The 13574-nt window shown below is 36.3% G+C and overlaps 1 long non-coding RNA gene and 1 pseudogene across 2 annotated transcripts; one reads left to right on the forward strand and one right to left on the reverse strand.

Moving 5' to 3' along the window:
- LOC131234566 (GDSL esterase/lipase At5g03610-like) overlaps positions 1-7509 on the reverse strand; it is a 51562-nt pseudogene extending 44053 nt beyond the window's left edge.
- LOC131235097 (uncharacterized) lies at positions 2071-4042 on the forward strand. 2 transcript variants are annotated; one of them, XR_009165933.1, is made up of 5 exons: positions 2630-2696; positions 2843-3090; positions 3363-3455; positions 3637-3773; positions 3880-4042. It is a non-coding gene; the product is annotated as an uncharacterized LOC131235097 (long non-coding RNA). The 2 variants fall into 2 exon arrangements; XR_009165932.1 differs by lacking the exons at positions 2630-2696; positions 2843-3090 and adding an exon at positions 2071-2365 and having other exon boundaries at positions 3978-4042.
- Positions 7510-13574: the final 6065 nt, after the last annotated feature.

A 13574-nucleotide genomic window follows, 5' to 3' on the forward strand; every position in this document is an offset into this window, starting at 1 on the left:
TGTTCAAGGCCCATGGTTCCATGATCCAGACATTCCTTTGTGGGGACCACCATGGATTGGACAATGTCCTAAAATCTCCTCTCTCAATTTGTCACTGGAAAATAATAAACGTTTAAGAAGAGAAATGGTGCAATGGTCCACATTGAACTGAAAGGAAAGCCCAAGACTTGTGGCTAGGATCTTACAACAGATAGTTTCAGTGAGGGCCAATGGACCAAGGGTCTGGATCACTGAATGATGGGCCCCACTTGTACAAACTAAAAAACCACACATACTAGTTTCTATGAGTATCGGACTCAGATATGTATGGGTGGAATGTGGTTCCAAAATTTACGTCGTAAACTAATAAATTTGGTAGTTGTATATGTGAAGGAACAAGGATTACTTGTTGGATCTAGTGAAGAAGCAGATAGTAGACCCATGCAAGCAGCATCTTTGAAGGCATATTTATGAACTTGTTAGGTATGCCCACATTTCCTTACCTTTATGCAAATGATCTGGTAGACGTGTTGAATGGACCCTCATGGTTGCCAACAACATTTTAGAAGTTTTGGATACAAATACTTCATGGTGATCAACAACATAATGGCCTTGGTGCATTTGTGCATGCATGCTTGCGTGAGTACAGCTCACCTCCTGTTAAAGAGGCATTTGTAGGATGACCTATCTAGGAATGCTTTCTATCCTTTAGCTTGTTATAGACTCGTAGTAATGATTATCAGTTGTGCTGTTGGCATATTTTATTAGTTTTGTATTTTATATCTCATCCAACTTTATGCTTTGTGCAATTTTATTGTGCCAAAGATAAGGATGAATACAATCATTTGGCAACTATTTTTTTTCAATACTCAGGTTTTCATGAATCTTGTCGCAGCCCAGTCTTTCACTCTTTTTTATTAAATGATTTATATTTATTTTGTGATTTTCTTTTAAATGTTCTATGTTCTTGATTGCAGGATGATGCTACTTGCAGTTTATTTAGTGCAAAAACATTTCATTAATATAGTGCTCAAAGCCTTCTCACCTATCTGATATGCCATTTCTATATTCATTGATTTTTCTTGTAGACGAGTCAATTATTTGTTTTCTCTGATATAATTTAAAAGTGCTTGGGGAAAATTCAGCATTGTTCTCTTTTGGTATTGTAGATGTAATTTTCTTTTAAAAAAAGATTATTCTTTGCCTTGTTATCCTTGTCAGTTTGATGTCTTTTAGTTGTCTAACTCTAGAATAAAGATGCCTTTTATTATCTTAGTCGGACCTGAAATTCATCTTGATTTGAACTTCCATCGAGTTGAGTTTATATGAAGATTTACTAGACTGCAGAAGGCATGCTTTGCCTTTGCATTAAATATTTATTTCCATATTCACCCTTCATTTTTCTCAGTGAAACCAATTGACGCCAAATTCAGGTGTGTGGAAGTAGTGCGTTACCTGAAATGGTCAGATTAAATTGATCAGAGAAATGTGCATGTTAACATGGTTATTATATAATACACAGCCCCCAAATCGCTGGTGTTTTGGCTGCGGCATTGAGGACCAAGCATTCTTCATAGGTATTTCCCCTTTTTAACAATTTAGATAGTTCATCAGGTGGCACCCACGTTAGATGGAAAATAGACAATTTAAAGTAGATATCCTCATCTGAACAATGAGATCTGTGGACTTCTTTCTGTCACATGGAGATGGTTGTACATATTTTCTCTTTAACCATCCATTTACAAACCATTTATCGAATAGATAGTATTATCCAAAGGGAAATTCATGTAGAACTGTGCATCCATGGTTATGCTTACTAGATGCATGGTCTAGATCAATGAAAGGTAAGGCACACCTGTACATAGTGCTGATTCGAATGAAAACACCATCGATTTGGGATTCCTCCTACTAACATAAGGAAATGCAAAAGAAGTATAGAACAAGCAAGCCTTCCAAATTCAGCGCATACATAAATGTATGCATTGTGTTAACAATTTGCAATAACATCTACAGACACACCAATTTTTGTACTTAAAGTTTTCCTTTTTCTTTCTTTTTTTTTTTGAAGAATATTTGCTCAAAGTTTAACACATCAAAATTTTAATATTAGTTAATTCATCACAATTAGCTTCTCATTATAACAAAATCTGTGTTTTTCATGAAGTCAAACAGAAAATGAGAAGAACTTGACAAGAATTCGCCTTCCGAAGGATGCTCAAATCCTGAATCTACAATGGCTCGAAGAAGCTCTGGCTTTAGAAGGAAATCTCTGAATCCTGAGCTATGAATTCCAACATAGCCCCTACATAACAGAGGAAACAAAGAATAAAGACATGGAGAATGCTATCAAAAGCAATCTCAAGACAGAAAGCTCAATCAATAGCAAGTAAGCATCTAACTCCACATAAAACTTGAAATTCCGGTGAAGGAAAAAATAAAATAAAAATCTCATGACTCAATATCTAAAAACAGGGCAGCATAAAACCTACACCAAACTGAGGCTCTCTCTCTCTCTCTCTCTCTCTCTCTCTCTCTCTCTCCACAACATATTCAAAAGGTCCCACAAAAAAGTACGAAGGGAAAACAGAAATTTCATCCAACCTATTCATAAGGTCACATAAAGCTAGACGATGGAAAACCCAAATTTCAGCTTGTCACTGAAGGAAGCGCTGCAAGACGAAGCGAGGATTGACTACTATCATCGCCATCTTTTATTTGTTCAAAATGCCATCAGGTGTGGTTGCATTTACTCATGTCTCTTGTTTGATGTTTTACATGTGTGGTATCCATGTGTAGAGATAGTAGGATTGATAATTAAAATTATTAGGATGGTCTATTCTAGAATTACAGACTGATGGTTGAGATTTAAATTGTTGGCAAGGATGGTGTGGATGTGAGGGGCTACTTTGCTTGGTCATTGTTGGACAACTTCGAATGGGCAGAAGGTTTCACTGTTAGATTTGACCCTATTTACGTGGATTATAAAGATGGTCTGAAGAGATACCCAAAACATTCTGCTCTATGGTTTCAGCAGTTTCTCAGAGGGCATGAGGGTACAAATAATTCCTTCTCCTCTGAATGATAAGTGGGACATGCATGGTACTAATATAGGTAGGCCATGTGCATGATTTAACTTTATGGATCTATTGCTTAATGTACCTATTTAGTGTTATTTGACATGTATACATATTTAGTCATATGATTATGTTGTTCATTGGATAGGCATGGTCGTGTCCGCACTTATAGCAGATCATTTCACCATCTTGTTGCTTTTTGAGCATTAACTTTTGAACTCGTTCAATGATTTTCTCATTAGTAAACACCTTCTTAACAAGTTCTGGGATTCTTATTCTTGATTCAAGGGTCTCTTTCTTGGTGTCTAGGTCAAAATGGGCATGACAGACGAGTTTGAAGCTTCTTTACAAGTACTATGGGGATTTGATACTGACATTTCTTTTGAAGTGAATGAAATCAAGGTGTGGATTTGAACTGCCTTCAGTTCTTTTATTTTTTTTGTTCTTTTTCTTTTTTGCCTTCATTTTTTGAGGTCCATCAAGTCATTCTTCTATTTTTGCACTGTACTGTTGGAGCTGCTCATTTATTCATATGTTGGCAACCTTAACGCTATGATCATTTTTTAAAATTTGTTTCATGTAGAGATCTGTAACTTCCACAAGCAGGAGAACAACCATCTGATTTTCTGATCTCAAGCAAAGAAGATATTAGTTTCCATTCCATGATATATGTTCATCGAGTTGAAGGAGGCAAAGGTTCTGAAGAAACAGCTACAAAAGGTGCTTCTTTGGGTGTTTTTTTATTTTTTATTTTTTATTTAGTATTTATGAGAAACATGGTTTCTTTTTTTTTTTGAGTTTGTTCAGTAAGATCTGTGTTTGGCAGATTTTTCTTGCTGCCCCCCCTTCACAAAATTACAATAGTGCTGTTTTCATTGCATCATATTATTGTGATTTAATTAAATCGAATTCATGGAGCTGCAGAATGAAGATTTTGGATTTTGGGGGCATTTGACAAAAAAAAAAAAGAAAGAAAGAAAGAAAAAGAGTGGTCTACCTTTCGGATCTTGCCAGGAAGAATTGTAATTTTGTACTTGATGGGCAGAATCTTCTTAGCCACACCATTTTTCTTTCAAGATGCTCCAATCTTTTGTTGTTGTTTTGGGGATTCTGACTTGCTTCCTGTTTTCATTAGATTGAATTCACAAGCCGCATAATTTAGGAATTATTATTTTATCTATATCACTTGTTCTAATCTTGGAGTCGCAGGAGGTCACTTTTTTGGTTGTTTCAGAACTTGGATATTTTCAGGCCTTCCTCACTTGTTGCAACCGGATTGAATTCTTTTATTTATGTTCTTACTCAGGAACTATTCTGAATTGGTACTATTAAAAAAAAAAAAAAACACAAACACAAGTTTCAGACACTGACGTGAAGAAATCTGGATCTCTATACAATACATTCCTGGTGCTTTGGCAATGCGGCTAATTTTTCCAATAACCATTATACTGCTTTTGCATTTTAAGATTTGCTTCATTAGTTATTCTATTTGAAAGATTGTGCTCCCTAGAAAGTAACACAATGTAGATGAAATTGTTTATTGGCAGAGCAAAAGGTCAAAATTATACGTTCTAATTTTAGTATGGGTTTTTCTTCTTCCAGAATGCATGGCTTGTTTTAAAGATGAGAGTTTTGGAGGAATTTTAAGTTCTGAAGTAGAATAATTCCGTTGCTATGTTTGATTTACTAGGATCATTTTTCTTTCTAGTTCAATCAGCTTGATTGCCTCTGCTTAACCCATTCCATTTTGTGGATTATAAGATGTAAAGGGTTTCTTCTTGGGTTCAGTTTGTACGAGTGGGGCCTATCAAGCTGAGAAGCTTCTTTGCCGGTTTCACTTGGCTAATAATCTTTAGCAAATCTTCATGTGCAAGCGAAAGAAGCAAGCCAACTTATAGCAGTCACAACAAGGACAACAATTGTGCACGGCGATGAACTCATTGTCACCACAACAAGCCCCTATGAGCAAGCAGCATTTGGTTCTAAAACTGATTGGCGTGTGTGAGCAATCTCAGCGACGAATCTAGATCTTAGAGTCAATCGTATTTATGTAAACATTAAGGACATTAAGGTAAATAATTATGGTTATTTTCCATTATATGCACTTTTTAACTTTCAAGATTCTGGAAACTGAACTTATGTGAGTAATTCCTTATTACAGGAGACAGGCTACACATACATCATGTCCAAGAACATTTTGAAGAGGTTTATTTGCATAACAGATCTTCGAACTCAAATTGCAGGATATTTGTATGGCGTAAGCCTCGCAAATAACCCTCAAGTGAAGGAAATCCACTGTATTAGTTATCAATTAACATTAATAGTTTTTAGCCAACTCATCAAATTGAAGATGTGTATTGTAATAAATATTATATTTTTTATTGTCTAGTAATATAAATTTTGTTTAATATTCAATTTTAGTTGTATGACATCATTTTTTTGTTTCAAATATTTTAAAAATACAAGTTTCGATTGAATTATATATAATTAAAAAAATTACTGGCATGCTAGGGCCCAAATCTGTACAAAAGCTTTTAGCGGCGCTTGTGTAGAAATTTACGGCGCTTTTTCTTGAGAAAAAGTGTTCAGAAGTCACTTCTACCGGCGCTCGGAGTAACTTACCGGCGTTTATTCGCGTCAGAAAAAATACAATTAGTGGCGCTCAGACAAGCACGATAAAACTCACTAGCGCCGCCAATACTTTTCCCGACATACCCATTCAGCGGCGCTTGTTTAGCGCCACTATTACAATTGGCGGCACTTTTAGGGATTTTAGCAGCGCTTTCGAGCGCCGGCAAAACTCCCATTTGTTATTGTGTTACGGGAGATTTTGGGATTTTATTTATTTATTTATTCTTGCCATAATATGAGAAAATTCTTGGTGAAGAAAAAAAAAGTGAAATTTAGCTAAACATGAATTTATGTAAACTTTTAGATATTTGTTTTATAAAATCATGGGAATTTCATGATAAAATTACAAGAAATTTAAAACTAATGCAAAATTTGAAATCTCACGATAATATCGTTTAAAGAATTTTTGGTGAAAAGATGAAGAGCTTTTCGAAAACTCAGTTATTTGTCACTATCTCAATACAATGTGATTTATTTTGTTATAATATAGTAGCGTATGTAGTATTTAATTGGGTACCCGTCGGGTGCCCGATACCCACTCAGTTTTCTAAATGGGTATAATCCGTTAGCCCAAATGCGAACAGGTTTGTAAACCAATAGCTAAAATCAGACCCGGACCTGTTATTGGTGGGTCCGGTTCCTCGGATACGAGTGCCCATTGACAGCCATAGAAACAGTCCTGGCCATTCAATCTAGAGCTCTGTTGATTCCAAAAACGTGCAGAGAGCAGTGTGTGAGATCTAAGCTATCCACAAGGTTGGAATTAATGCAGATTGTTAGTAAAAAATCAGACAATTTCACTTGTTAAATGGGCCACCACTGTTAAAATTTTCTAATTATTCGTTTGTTTTAATACGCTATTCATGACTTTTGGTACCCACTTGAGGTATGGAATGGCCTGATTTTGATGGAAGATCTAAACAGTGTAATTCACCTGATGGTAAGTTCAGATCCTACACATGTGTTGCCCTTTGACACATGCACCTGTCGCATGAATGTGTAGAGGCGTGTGTGGAATTAGCAAACATCTTCAATCTACTGACAAATAAAATCATTGAATTGTTTTTAATGGCTCGAATCATCTTTTTCTTTAAAGGTGGAAATGTCCATGATAAATGGAGGCGCGGCTTCCCCAAGTAGGTCTTACGACTGATTCATTTGGCCGAGACTGCAGGCTAAGAATTCACTTTGGTAGTCCATAGGACTGGTAGCCGCTGTTACGTACCCTAACATGGTATGAAGATGAAGAATCCTGACAGGTAGGAAATAACACTGATACAATCAGACAAAAACATTATAAAGTAAAAAATGGGAAGGATAATGGAAGAAGGTATGTACAGACGGGCGCGGACCAGAGAAGAGAGAGAGAGAGAGAGAGAGAGAGAGAGAGAGAGAGAGAGGAGCAAGTAATCATGTTTGGTGTGTTTGAGAAAGTGGAAAAGAAAAAACCCACCTACATAATCCGATAAGACTCGGCCATCAGAGAACCGGCCGCTCGGCTTTCCAGGGAAGGTGATCCCATATGGCTCCTTCCATGACTCAGCCTCCGACTTATTTCTATTCCCAGTATCAACATACGAGTCTCCAAAGACAAACAGTTTCTGCACTTGAAGAATTCGAGGACGGTGGTGGTGGCCATGGTGGTGACGATGATGATGAGAACCTTGCACTCCAATCCCTAAAAAAAAAAAAATAATAAATAAATAAAACCTAAATTTTATTAAATATTGCAAAGAAAAATTTATAAAATAGAGAAGTTCTCTTTCTGACCAGCTAAGAGGAGCGCAATGATATAAAAGAAGAAGAGCTTATCCTTATTCGTCATGTCCACAAAATAAGTTTCACTGTTCTAAGTAAGAAAGAAGGATAGTTGAAGAAATGAAAGTAGAGATGATTGTTTCATAAGGGATGTCACAACAAAGAAACTTTGGGCTATATATATAGTAGTTTCTAGGCCACATGATAAACATGACTCTGTTGTAATATGGCACCTTCTCATTGATAAGTACCTGTCGATGGATGTAAGCTTCCTTTCTTTTTAGCTGCAGCACGGATTTGATGATTGTGGCCTGTTTGTTTGGCTGGCCATCTTGTCTATGTAGGATAGCTTGTATTATTTTTTATTATTGCACTCCAATTATTGTACTGTTTCTTTTTTCTTCTTTTTTTACCCAAGTATAACTTTAGGGAAGGGGATTGCGTATTGAGTAACTCAGCTGGCTAAGGGTATTGAGTAAACTCTGCGGTGCCCACCATGATTTATGTATTTTGTCCAATCTGTCCATCTATTTTACCAGATAATATTAGGGATTGAGCCCAAAATTGAAGCATATCAAATGCTCAAGTGGACCACACCAGAGGAAACAGTGTGAATTAAACATCTATCGTTGAAAAATTATTAAGAGCCAAGGAAGTTTAGGATCAAGCTGATATTTGTGTTCCCTTTATCCATCTCTATGTGATCTTATGAACAGGTTTGGATGACAAATAAACATCACTATGGCCCCCCAGGAGGTTTCAGTGTGGAAATCATTATTTCTACTGTTTCATTTGATGTGGTACATTTGAGCTTTGTAAATGCTTTAATTTTGGGCTCAACCCCTAAAATTAGCTAGAAATACGGATGAAGAGAGTGGATAAACCATCGTGCATTTACAATGCACCCAACTGAGTTTACTCAGTACGATGATTACCATAAAAGCTTATTGAGTTACTCAGCATTCAATCCAATTACAATGTGCGTAACAAGCCTGTCATCTTTTTATTAAATAATAATAACAACAACCGCGATGCAACCACCACCACCATCAAGAACAACAACAGGAATAAGAATAATACTACTGATAATAAAATAAGCGTCATGCTCCTCACTTTGGAAACAGAGTGTGCACCTTTATACTCGAGTTACAATTCATGACTCATATACTAAGTGTACATAAATCTTCCTATATCATACAATTATTAACAGGCACAATTTACATGTATTCTAGATCATCACCACATTAACATTACATCCAATTGGTTTCACTTATTTTCTTTACTCTCTATCCATAATATTTATATTCATAAAGTAAAACATCAAAATCAGTCTAAGTCCACCTATTTGGAACTTTGTTTAACAAAAATAATCGATTATAACTCAACCATATTATATTATGAACAATTCTGAATTTAATCCATATAACATTGTATATAAAGAATGAAAATTAAACATTCTAATAATTAGCAATAATAATGCATCAGTCATCTAATGAAACGATCTCATCCTCTCCCCAATATGGTTATTAATATTGAGCATCATCCACCAACCCAACCTCATTTGTTAGCACTTGAATCAGATTACCCATCTCATTCATGTTTGTACAGTTGTCAATCTACAATGTTAGCTAGCAGTAGTGAGTGAACCCAACATGGTTTATACATAGCTCAATATAAGGTAGCACAATCAAACAAAATAATATGTATGCAATAAGGGTATGAATGCAAATCTGCTATTAGATGCATGTCAAGTGGGATAATCATACACTTCATTAGGTTGGATATCGGTCAACTCAAAAGTTGTACCCTTTAGACATCGACCATAATTAGGCATGGGTAATTTGTACCCATCAGACATCTACCTAGGTAGGCATGGGTAATCATATATTTACTCTTTGAGTTGGCTTCCACTATTGTGGGCATCTAGTAACGAATCTACTAGACGTAACCATCCAGGGAGATTCCTAAAAAACTTGACACACGATGTGTGCATGCATTCGCAATGGATGCATGTAATGTATGCTCAATGTCTATGCATCGACACCTATAGTCAATTAGATACATCTCTCTCTCTCTTTCTCTCTCTCTCTCTATATATATATCTTTGAGAGGAACACTTCAATAATTAAATGTTAATCATACCAATTATAATAATCACAATCAATCACATCATTTATCTAAATTGTACATGTATAATACACACCAGGATTCACTCACCTATTTATGGTAGGGCAGAATCCTTTGAATAATTAAATGTGTTGAAAACTATACTTCAAATCCCTATCAAGATGATTTAGCATATCACAATTCAATCACATTATTCTAATAAGTTGAGACCACCTTAAAATAAAAATAAAAAAATAAAAAAATAAAAAATAAATAAAAACTGAAGAATATATTTATAAGGAGGATCTTACAATTTTTGGGTGGGCATCACAAAAAAAAAAAAAAAAAAAAAAAAAGGCAAAAGCCTCACCTTAATAGATAATTAAATATGTTTTTTTTTTGAATTTTTTGAATTTTTTAATTTTTTCATTTTTATAAATTCATGGTACACTTAAAATGAGAATTATTGTTTAAAATAGTTTAATTTTATATACCTTATATTAGGCATGCAGTTTATATATAATCTTTTAAGTATTTTTATAGTGTCCACTACATTGTAATTTTACACTGTAAAATTATTATTTTTATAATTGTATTTATGTAAAATAAATAATTTAAATAATGTTATCAGTGAAGTCAAGTGCAACTTAATTTATTGTACAATTAAAGCAATTTGTAATTCTTCTTATTATTATTTTTAATTTATTAATATAATTGGAGAGAATTGATGAGACAGGGTAAAGTGACCACTCTTATGGCACAGTAAATTGACATGACTCTTGCATAAGATGTTATTTTCCTTTCATGACAACTACAAGCCGAGATTAGGCTGCTCTACTCATTAGGTAGGCCATGTAAGAATCTTATAAGGTGGGCCTTATTGATCAATGGTCTGGATTGTCTTAAGGGTTGGATAATGTGATCGGGTGTACCAGTGGGCCCCACTAAGTTGTGATACATCCAGAAATTCGTGTAAGGGGCAACGTGCTACTACTGTGATACGCGCACACTGTCTTAGAGGAACTGGGATTCCTAATTCATGTGGAACCTAGGGAGAGGAGTTTTAATGGGTTTCAAACTCCTCTACCCTCACGTGTATAAATCACAGTTGGGTCTCCAATCCATCACCACTGACAGAAGTGTTGATGGTCAAATATTGCATATTAGACCCTACTTATTACCTAATTTTACGAACATGATACTGTTTAACGGCTTATTTTAATCAAGTTTGTGTTGCAAGGTGACTTTAGGAGCCTGGACTAGAAAAGGGTGTTAAAAGTATAGATTTAATGCTCAGAAATCACCAAGGCAAGAGACGGACCCTAGGGGACTGAGATTGAAAAATTTACACGCCAAAGATCTGAGAAAATTAAGTAATTGAAGTCCAAGAGGCCTGAAAGTCGTTGTGAATGCAAGATCATAGGGTTCTCATCATTGGTTTGGCTCGAAACTTTATATCTGACCTGAGGACCATAAATTAACTATACATGTTGAAATTCAGCCCTTGGATCCCTCTGAAAGTATCCCAATGGATAGATCATCCCACATATCAACGATTTAGGGCCCACCTGATCTCTGGATATGCTTCAATTTTGGTCTCAACCCCTTAATTTAAATGAGGAAAGGGATGGACGGAGCGGATTTCTCATAAGCATCACAATGGACCCTACATGGGGGCATGAGAGTGCACAACCGGTGCACTCCCGCGCCACACCAGACCATTGAGATTGGTCAGCGGGCGCTGACCCGATCTGATTTCTGCGGACGCTAAGTTGCGTAGTGTTGACCTTTTTACTTCCATGCACGTGAACACACGTGGATCACCGTCAAACGCAGGATAAGCAGCGGGACGATTTGATATAGTGGGCCGCACTAAACTCAACAAAAACCAGCCCTTCCCAACTAGTTTTTTGCCAGGAATTTACTGTGGGACCCGCCGAGCATGTCAGTGGAGTTCTAAACGCAAGTACATGCATAAACGCATGTTCGAAAATTACAAGCCATAGTGTGATCATGGCTGTGATTGACCAGCCAATCCAGACTGTCTAGAAGATTCAGAAGGGGGCCAAGACCATAGCCATGAAGTCAGAATGGAAGATGGGATGATCTTCCGTCCTAAAAATCAATCCAAATGCAACGAGTTTTGCGTTTTCTTTCTTGTGCAGTCCGATTGCTGCGTAAACTCACGCAACATCACCGACTTCTACAAGCCCCAGCCGACCGACTTCCAGGGAGAGAGAGGGCATAGAGGAGGCATCTTGAAATCTTTGGACATGCAAAGGAAGAAGCAAAAGAAGAGAAATAGAGATCGTAGCCAGCGTTTGAGTTTTTTCTTCCTTTTTCTAATTATGTTCATGTGATTTTTTAAGAGATTTTTGTCTAACCATGGCTATGGCTAGCTAAACCTCTTAGCTATGGCTAAGAGGTGAAGCTTGTAGTGAGATGGGAGACTTTTCTTTATGCCTTTGATTCATGTTTAACCTGATCTGATTTTGATTCTAGTTTGATCATAAGGAATGCCTTTAGTTTTTAATGGTTTGTTGTGACTTAAATTACAATGGATCTGCGATAGCTTAGAGCATGTTCTTTTCTTTATTATGATTATGAAATTAGGAACCCTATTGTTTACCATCGCCCCTTGGACATGGTTGGGTGACGGAACCCTTCCTAAGGTTCATAACTCTCTCAGATGGATGTGGATTGGTTAGATTCTGTTGTTTGCTTTGTGTCATGGGCATGGCCTTGTGATGGAATCAAGTCTAATTCTCATACCTCTTATCCATTAATGACTAGATCAAAGGATGTTCATAATTATTTTTAATGAAGTATCTTCCATCTAGATGAGGATAGGACTGAATCCAGTTATGTTTGTGAATCAAGCATAGATCTCCCTGATTGCTGCAAGTGGATCCTTGGCACCCTAGCTTTTTACCTTTGAATTTCACAAGTTTTAGTTAATTAAATTCATAATTATTCCCTTAAATTTTTCCTAGTTTAGATTACATCTTCGTCTAGTTCTAGTTCTGGTTACTTTCAGATAACGTACAAGGTTCAGTGTCCGTGGATTCGACATCGGTCTTACCGAGATTATTACTACATCACAACCCTATACTTGGGGTGTGAACAAGTTTTTGGCACCGTTGCCGTGGACTGACGGTTATGTTTTTCTAGGATTAGCTAGTTTTAGAATTAGGTTACGATTAAGGTTTTTCTAGATTTAGGTTTTTCTATTTGATTTATAGAAACTAACCTAATTTTTCAGTTTTGTAGGACCTTGATATAGGCTTTCTCAGTGTTGTCATGTGCAATCGAATATTCGCATATGCGCATATTTTTGGGGAGATCACATATGCGGCAGTGGCATATGCGATCCCTGCACATATGCGATCACATATGCGATCGCATATGCCACATGTGCCAGCATATGCGATCGCATTTGCGATGTATGCGATCCAATACTGCATATGTGATCGCATAATGGCCAACGGTCATATTTCTGACCATTTTTTGACTTTTTTTCTTTTAAAAAAATCTAAATTTTTCTCTATAAATATGTATTCTAAGCATTCTTACATGCAAAAAAAGCTCAAACTCTCTCTCTCTCTCTATCTATTCTCTATTTCTCTTACTACATCCTGTCTTATATATTTCTAATTCTAACTTCTAAGCATTCTACAATCTACATCCACTCCTCTCCATCCATATTCCATTTCCATATTTCTTTTCTTTTCTTTCAACTTTTAAGAATCAAGAACCAAGGAAGGGTACAAGAATCAAGAATCCAAGATACATGATACTTCCATATTCAAGAATTAAGAAGATTCAAGAGTCAAGACTCCTCTCCAATCTCCATCCACTGAATTGATTGAACTCTCTTTCTAGTTTATACTTTCTAGTTCAATCAAGGTGTGAGACCTGACCCAAGTTCGCATGTGTGCATGTATGTGTGTGAGTATGCATCTCATGTATTTTGGTCCCGCGGTCCTACCGGTCAAATTTCGGCGACCCGCGACCTTCGGATAGTGA

The sequence above is a fragment of the Magnolia sinica genome, chromosome 19 (genome assembly GCF_029962835.1).
Source record: "Magnolia sinica isolate HGM2019 chromosome 19, MsV1, whole genome shotgun sequence".
Classification (NCBI taxonomy): domain Eukaryota; kingdom Viridiplantae; phylum Streptophyta; class Magnoliopsida; order Magnoliales; family Magnoliaceae; genus Magnolia; species Magnolia sinica.